This window comes from Parus major, chromosome 13, assembly GCF_001522545.3.
Source record: "Parus major isolate Abel chromosome 13, Parus_major1.1, whole genome shotgun sequence".
NCBI classification, from domain to species: domain Eukaryota; kingdom Metazoa; phylum Chordata; class Aves; order Passeriformes; family Paridae; genus Parus; species Parus major.
The window spans coordinates 8,642,097-8,651,296 of record NC_031782.1 but is presented as its reverse complement, the minus strand read 5'-3'; the positions used below and the strand labels follow the sequence as shown (position 1 = coordinate 8,651,296).

General features: G+C 40.6%; 1 protein-coding gene across 1 annotated transcript in view; it reads left to right on the top strand.

The window, feature by feature from the left end:
* The first annotated feature begins 884 nt into the window (after positions 1–884).
* The window catches only part of SMAD5 (SMAD family member 5), a 30,773-nt gene continuing 22,457 nt past the window's right edge, over positions 885–9,200 (top strand). The window contains exon 1 of the mRNA XM_015641935.3: positions 885–1,086. The gene's annotated coding sequence lies outside the window, so the exon portion shown is untranslated. The remainder of the gene's footprint in view (positions 1,087–9,200) is intronic.

Here is a 9,200-nt window from a genome sequence, read left to right as displayed (position 1 = left end):
ACATAGCTAGTGAGTGATACTATGTTAGATCATGTAATTTTGGATGTTACTTCATCCCCATGTACTCAAGCTTGCAGTGTGAGGGAGAATTTCTCCCAAACTGTGGTCTGAGAGGGTTGAGGTGGTCATTCCTACACAGCTCTAGTCATCCTCATGAAGAGCAAGGCCTAATGACTAGCCATAATCATAATAATTTCATTATTTTCATAATAAATGTCTTGATTCTGTAGGCATCTAATTGCATAAATTTGATTTTCTGTTTTAAGTGGTTCTTCTAGGGGGTGCAGCTGTTAAACTGCTCCTGTTAACTGGACTTTGGAACCTCTGTGAACTCTGCTGTCAACAAGACTAACCAGTTTTTATTGTGTTTAGTTCAGTGGATACACAGAGAACGATATTTTGCAGACCTGTAGTCTGCAAAATTTACAAACGTTACTCTCCATTTCTGCCATCTTGGTTATACACACAGTAAAATACAAACATAGGCTTGGTATAAAGATCATTCATACCTCATAATTGTAGTTTTTATATGAAAAGCATCATTATACTAATTAAACTTCCCAATTTTGAGGTGTGTGTTGATGTGAACATAGACATAGCATGTGAATATGTGTATACATATGTATTTATATGTATTATAGATGCATATACACATTTATATCCATAAAATCTCAGATTGTGCCTATTCTTTTTGTGCATAGACTTAACGCAAAGAATCTATACACGATCGTAGTTCCCGTTTTGCAAACTAGATAAATTAATCCCCAAAAGCGATCAGCGTGCTCAGGCAAAGCCAGAATTTACACCGGCAAAGCCCAGGGAGTGCGGGAAAGGCACAGCACAAAAGATGGCTGCGTTGCATGGGGCGAAGGGCGATATTCCAGGATGAAAGAAGGAAGCAAAGCAGAGGCGACACACGAGTTTTGCAGAAGGTTCCTCAGGCGGGGATGTGCGTTCTCCGCCGGCAGCTCGGGGGTGTCACCGCGGGGCCGGCGCGGGGCTCCTCCCCGGGAACCGGGATCCCCTGCAAGGGAGAGAGTGACAAAACACAGGGCGAGAAAATGGAGCTGCAGTAATTGCTGGAAGGTAACGCTCTGATCATTCCTCACTGCTTTTGTTGTTGTTGTTGTTGTTTTTTGGTTGGGTTTTTGGTGTGTTTGTTTGTTTTCCGCGAGCCTGCCGCCGCTGCATTTGTTAGGCTTTGAAGTGCGTTGTGCAGCAGGGAAGGAGATCCGCGGAGATGGCGTCACTTTATAAAAGTTTCCAGATTTTACCGAGCTTCTTGGTTTTTCCTTTTTTTTTTTTCTTTGTTTATTTTTTTTCTTTGTTTATTTTTTGTTTATTTTTTGTTGTTTGTGTCTTTTTGTTTCTTGGGTGTTTTTTTTCGGGTTTGTGTGTGTGTGTGGTTTTGTTGGATTTTTTTTGTTTTGTTTTCTTTTTCCTTTAAGAGAGGGGGTTGTACTATTCGTAATGCAAGTGGGCGATGTGGCCGAGATCTAAATATACCCCTGTGAAAACAGAACCCCTGAGATAGCGACACCGATAGCTGAGGCTATTGTTAACTTTTGGGATTCCAATTACATCCCGCAATGTTAAATATTTATTTAATTACTGGAGAGAGAGCAGGAATTCTCGTTGACTCCACTAATGGAGTCGGAATAGTGCAGTAGGGGAGAGTTTTTCTGCTGCCTCCCCCATCGCCCCCACTTCCAAATTTAAATAGCTGTGGACAAGCACAGGCTGGAATATGAACATCAAGGGGAAAAAAAAGTTTCAGCTTTGTTTTAGGAGTTATATTTCAGCCCCGTAAGGGGGAAGAAATACATATATTGCATGTATTTTTCCATATCTTCAGCTCACTCCAAACATAACATTCCAAAGGATAAAATCTGTTACAAAATAAAACTGACTTTGTAACAGCTGAACTTCTAAGCAGAGTCTAAAAATTATCTAAAAGCACCTCGAGAATCCTAAATGTCATTCCCAAGATGTGGCGAATTGTAATTATGGATGTGAACTATTTTAGTGGCAGTGCCTTACACAGGGCCCAGCTAAGCAGCTGGAGCATTTATGAATTTATTTTTTGCCCTTTCCAGTGTTACTTATGATGGTATTTAGACAACAACATTGTTGTTGAATACTTTGTTTCACATTAGAAAAAATGTAACCAAATTGAAAATGTGTTGTTCGATTTTCATTCCTGTACTTCCTTTTAAAACATATGTCATAGAGCAGTGCTTAAGAAGACTCATCAACAATAAGATAGTGAGAAATAACATTATCATTACTATATTACTGTTCCATGATTTTCTTATCTTACTGGCTTTTCCAAAAACTTTTGGGTTTAGATGATCCAGTTCCCTCTTCCCCTAAAAAAAGAAAAAGAAAAATTTGGTGGAAATTTTGGTAAGAGAAAGAAATTGCTTGCAACATGGTCCAAAACCTGTACTACACTATGCCCAAAAGCACTTTAATTTACAACAGACGTTATTATGCTTGTATATGCAGATCTTGATATGGTGGAGGAAATTACTAAACCCAACTATTTGGTCATGAGGCTGGAAAAAAAAAATTGTGTCCCTAAGTGTGCCACAAAATTTAAATGCAAGTTATAAAGGCTCAGCACCCTGTAACTTGGTGACTCCGTTGGAATTACACCCAGAAGGAGAAAGTCAGGTCCTGTCAGTTCCTACATGAGAAAGCCTGAGTGCTCTGCAGTGCCATCACTAATTGTTTTGTGTTGGGAAATCCTGAGGTGATAAAACGGCTGTTAGAAAGTTGGCCTGTGAGTAATTAAGTGTAGGTCTAGCTATTAAAACCTGATTTGTTACTCATCTGTGTCACCTTCTCTCAAGATACAGATAAACTCAGTGTTCTTTTCACTGGTCTAGGCCAAAAGTGGCCGTGTAATGAATGGGGAGATGTCAGCTCTGGGTATGGTTCACACATACACAGTGGGAAGAATTACCTTTATCACAACAGATACAGTTACTCTAATAGAGAGCTTCCATTTCAAACCCTTCCTTTCTCCTTTCATTTAATTCCAGAGGAAGTGCTGGAGGATGCATAGCCTTCTTCATTTAAAGTTAAAAATACTTATTTTGCTCATAAGCAAAACTTCACTGCTAAAAAAAATTAATTTCTGTTTCAGAGTGTCTCTGTTTACTACACTCAAGCTTCTCCATAGAGTGGGTGTAGCCAGGAGAAGAATTTGGCCCATGATGTGAGCTAAATTTTCAGTGCTTCCACTATTTAGAGCTCTGTTGTGCTAAAAATAGTGTTCCTGTGGTTTTGGCCATGGAGCCACAAATGCAAGTTTTCAGTGCACAGCTATTGTGGATGCTGGTTCCTTCAATTCCTGCAAGAAATGGATGACACAGCTCATGACTGTGTCAGCAGATGATTCTGTTGAGTGTGAGGCTGCATGTCAGATCTTCTCACTGTCCTGAAGTGAGCATGTGTCCCCACCCTAATGCCAGGAACCACTACAGGGGACCATGCCTGGGAGGCAGTGCTTGGGCTGGGCACTGAAAAACCCTAAGGAAATCTGGGACCATGAAGGAGATAACATTGAAGAATTCACCCAGGAATCTCCATGTTTGGCCAATGGTATGGGATGTAAAACAAATGAAGGGAAGGGAGTAAACCTTTAGGAAAGGAAGAAGCAATTTTGTTCATGGCTAATTTGAAGCCCAGTTTTCATCAAAGAAAAAAGCTCATAGTGATGGCAGGGTTATGGTACATGGCAGGGCTTCACTGTGATGTCAGATTCATCCTATTTCTGTACAACATATTCTATCTCAATCCCATGGTCCAACTTCTCTGTTTTCCATAGGAAATTGGTCTGGTTGTTGCAGCCAGCTTTGAGGAGGCAAGAGCCAACTCTTTTCTGAGCTTAGTAGCGGGTGTCAGATCCCAGAAAGTGTTCTTGTAATGCGAGGTCATATTCTGGCAATAGTTGAAAATCACTGATTAGAAAGAATGAGAGCACTCCATGTTTCTATATTGCTGATGTGATGGTGGGGGCAAGCTGGGGATGGTCCACAAAAATAACACCAGAGGAATAGTCAAAGGAATCAAGCTGTTTAAAATTCTCTTCCTTATCATTTCCTCTCTGAGAGAACTATAATACTTTGTGTTCATCTGCTGGGACATTTTTTCCATTTCTCTGGGAAGCTTTTCAACCCATTCCAAGAAGAAGATCTTGTTTAGGAATACTCTGCCCTGACCAGACTCTATCCACAGGTATCAACCGATGGTAGTTTCTACTCTGATGTAGACACTGTGACAATTCTCAAGCAAATGCTCTTATTCATTCCTTCATATGTGTCTTACTCTTCCTGCAATGTCCTTTCTCTTTTCTTAGGATTTTACCTTTTTAATATGTTTTTCAGACTTTTTTTCCGTGAATTATGTCTTCAGTTTTGCATCCTAAGTGACTCTCAGGTCTGCTGAACTGGATATACCGTACCCCATATATTCACAGTTTATTCTGTGGAGTGAAGCTGAACTTACCAAACTTTTACATAATTATGTCTTGGTTTCTAACATCCCCATAGATGTCCCATACCATTATTCAGCCACGTCTCAGCTCATTTCTTCTTCCAGTCTAGGAAGAAAAGTTTGCAGCTGTAAACTCACTGGTAAGAATACTTTTGGCTTGCCTTCCCTCTCTCCCCTGGTCTACAGTTTCATGTTAATGTTTTCTATCTGTAGCTTCAGGAAACAAGACTAATTCTCTCCCTTCCTCTGTGAGTTATCATGCAAGGTACCCAGAAGTGTGGCTGTAACAATAACAGGGTACCTAAATTGGAGAATTAGCTCTGGGGATTCAAAGGCTGTGAGCCAGTAAGCGTAACTTCACAGGAACCAACACCTCTGAGGGCCTTGTAGATAAACTCTTCAATATTTTTCCTCCAGACACTAAAGGTTATTTCCATTTTCTTACATATGTGATGCAAGATACACAGCATTTGTATTGTCTTCTTGGGAGGCAGCCTCTTACCACCTCCTGTGCCTGTTCTCAGTCTGCTGTCAATTGTGGGCTTATTTAAGAGAGCCAAATGGTCAGAGTGAATGTCACCTCCCTCTCCACTTGCTGAACTCTGCTTAAACACTACACTGTTTTTCTGCCTCAAAAATATACATAAAGGTATGTATAGTATGTTAGCCCCTCCTTAGCCTTTCCCACCCTGAAACTTTTCAAACAGGGATGGCATGTTCCTCTCCTCACTGCCAAAAAAAAAAATAAATTCCTTTCTCAGCATTTCCCCCTTCCCCATTTCTTCTCAGCTGACAGCTGTGAGTGGAACTTTCTTGAGCTATCCTATCCATTTCCACCCAATTCTGTTTTTAAGCTGGATTTGGTTTAAATATCCAAGTCATCTTTCACAGTGTAGGATTTTTTAAACATAGAGTGGCTTTGCAAATGCTTAATGTGGGTAGAGACATGGCAACTGTTTACATATATTTATTTTTCTTTTTTAAACAACATTCCACCTTCTTCCCCCAGCAATTTAGAAAGTTGATAGAGTATGAAATTGAACAATATGGCCATTTAAGAAGTTACAGAAAGAACAATGTTTTGTAATAAAACTATTTCCTTATAATTCAAGCTATCTATTTGATTTTCATACTAATTCGCTTCTAACCAAATAAAAAATTCATTAAGAAATACAGGAATTGTATTCAAAATTTGGAGAGTAAAATGAAAATAATGGAATTTAAGATAACTTCTTCAACTTCACACTTCCCAATCATGGAAAGCCTGATACTTGTAGGTAGTTCTTACGTTGGTTGTTTTGTACTTTGATCAGACTGAGGTTATCTCTCACTCTGACATAAACACCTACGGTAAAGCAGCTTTATGGGAAGGTGTTTTTCTGCCCTCATTGCCATTAGCCTGGAATCAGGTACTTTTACTTCAGCTGACTTGACAAGGCAGGCCCCAAAGTATAAACAGATGCAGTTGTCTCTGCAGAATCTAACATAATTTAATAAAATATTTAAGTAAGGGGGAGGTTAGCTAGTCATTTTTCCTTGAATTAACACAGCTGCATGTCTATGCTGGAAAATCTGGATTTGACAGTGATAAAATAGGATCAATGGTTCCATGAGTTGTGAAATTTAGGAATTTGTGAAATCACATGATTTCTGGAAAATGTGTTCAGGGTGCTTTGAGTCTCCATATTGTCATTTTATTGAATATGGTAAGTTATTAGAATGGACCCACTGGAATGTGGCACTAGGGATCCAAATGATGGAGATGTATGAATAGGCAGTAGTGAAAATGGTGTTAATTTTTCTGTGGCCTTAAGGGCACACAGACCTGAATCACCTGATAGCCAGTGTCACTTATTTTTATTTTATTTGTCTCATTGACTACAAAGAGATAATTTGATTTCAAACATTTGGGGTTTTCCCTTTCAATATCAGTCTGTGAAAAAATGGCATGTTAAAAAAAAGGAAAGCTACTTTTCAGACCAATTACCATATACCTTTCACCACACTCCAAAACAGCCTCTGTGTTGTGCTTAAAAATGACTGCTTTCTGAGGAGGGTGTGCCACAAGCAGACATGTCTCAATTGCCTGTACTTTTAAATAAAGAATTTTTAGGAAAACTTAGTTTTGGAAACCTTAGAGTTTTCCTTGTCATCCCATACTCTTGCATGCACACCTTCAGCTTTCCTCATCACTGGGACTCTGAAACCTCCACAGCAGGAAGTGCATTGGAGGTCTGTGATATAGATTCACCCAGCAGTATACAACTGTTTTGTAACACCTCAGCAGAGGAGAACATTTTGTTTTCTAGATGATGGTTGGCACATGAACAACACCTAAAATGCCTGCTGCCAATTTGTTGTTTGTTACTTGGTTTATTAATTAAGTTACACAAAAGGTTTGGAAGAAGGCCAACAGTTATTGTTTTTGTTTTTTCTTGTCCCATATTTTGGACTGCCTGGCCAAAGCAGAACAATTGCTGGTGCAGAGATACAGAGGAGTCCCCAAAGATAATCTCTCTTCTGGGACTACATTACACCAAAGCCTTGCTCCTTCACTGCTGTCATGAACTTTAGTAGAGATAGCCTGTTGGGCTATTAATTGACTTCTTAAGAACTTCTGTTTACATCCAAAATAATCAAGAGCCATGTAGCTTTGAACCAGAAGAAAATTTCTTTAACACTCAAACATACTTGGAACTGAAATTTCAGCTTGGCTCATTTGATTTTTATCCCTATTTCTGTCAACTTTCCATTGCTTTTTCTTGATTTATTTTTTCTTTTTGGTAGATGTTTTACCTTTAAGTTACACAAATAAAACACAGATTTTCATGTGGCTTCTTTCTAGCTTAATTATCTATGTATTTTTATATGTATATAAAATCACTTTTCATTACATTTGTGTGCTTCTATGTTTTTTCCAAAAGGAATCTGATAGCAAGATTCAGTTGGTGTACCAGATACAATTGGCATGCCAGATTTCTAACTGTAGTTATGTGTTCTACAACAGAGACACAAATTTATGTACAAATGATGGCTTTGCCCCCTACATCTGTTCCTACACAATTTTTTTTGACCAGAGGAAGAAAATCTTCTGTAGGAATTCTGTAGTTATCAGACTAGGATTTAATTTAGTTCAGAAGTGTGTCTGAAGCTGGCCATCATCAGCCTCCTCTAAGGAGAGTAGCCTTTGGGTTATGAAATAATTGTCCTGTAGGAAAAGTTTCTTCTTCAAATCACTTTGTGAGTTGAAGCGTGAAATACTTTCTCTGACTGTGGATGTTCCTGTTGCCCATATGAAAATAAATATTTCCAAGCCATTGGAGTTCAGACCTCAACATTAGTTTGTGGTGAGCGGCTCCACCTGGTCCTGAAGAACAGAGCTGAGTGTGTGCATCAGCCTTGCACGCATTGCTCTACAGCACCTCATCTCCTGTAAAGCAAACAAGACCTGGCCGGTCCTTCCGTGCCATGAGACACTTCTGCATGGACAAATGATTTTTATAACTGATTTCAGTGGAAGAAAGCCCATTCTTTAGTGGAAATTGGGGTGTTTGGAGTACTAAAAGTAAGTTGTGTATTGACAGCAATTTAAAAAATGACAACCTTCTGCAATCAAGTCACGGCGTGGAATCCAATTATTTTTTAATATATCCTCATATCTAATAATTCACTCAGTTAAAAATGACAAGAAACACTTGTGCATGCAGTGTGCTTTACTGAGGTCAGACATTGCTGTGGCACATTGGATGTGTTTTTGGCTCAGTATCACTCTGAAATTTTCTTCTGTGCAGTCCAACAGCAGCTTTGAGGCAACAGTACTCACTTCCATGTGACATGATGAGGACAGAGGAGTTTGTCCTGTAATGGCATTATACACAGTATATGTGTACATATATATATACACACACAACTCTTCATCTGTGCAATCCTTTCTAGAGCCATCCTTAACAGCACCGACACATTTTCTTTAAGCTTTACTGTGTATTTTAGTAAGAGACGCAGCCCCTGAAGGACCTCGGCTGCCCCAAGACATTGTGGATAACACCCAGTCCCACAAGAGATGAGGCTCAGGGGAGACCATCCCACTCTCTACAACTCTCTGGAAGGAGTTTGTAGCCAGGTTAGAGTCAGGCTGTGCTCCTGGGTGCAAGACAAGAGGACATAGTCTTAATCTCCTCCAGAAGAGGTTCAGGTTGGGCATCAGGAGGAATTTCTTCACAGAAACGGTGCTCAGACATTGGAAGGGGCTGCCAGGGAGGTGGCTCAGTGACTCTTTTTGGAAGTGTTTAAGTGAAGACTGACCGCGTCCCTCAGTGCCAGGTCTGGTTGACACGGTGGTGTTGGTAATAGCTTGGGCTCAGTGATCTCGAGGTCTTTTCCAAGCCAGGTGAGCTTGTAACAATGTGGAAACAGCCCCCGTGCCCAGGGCCCGTGTCAGCCGCTGTACGGCAGCAGCACACGGTGCTGGGGGAGAGACCCTCGGGGCCTTTTCTCTTTCTCCGTTATGTGGTACGTTGCCTCCTGGACACCGAACCCCGCACGCTTATTTACTGATTTATTATTGCACGCATTTCGCTCCCTTTCACAGACTGGGGCCAATTCCCCACAGGGCCCCTTCCCACACGGCACCCGGGCCGGGCCCGGCCCTTTTCCCGCTTCCTCCCGCCGCCGCCGTGGCGCGCGCGCGGCCCCGCCCC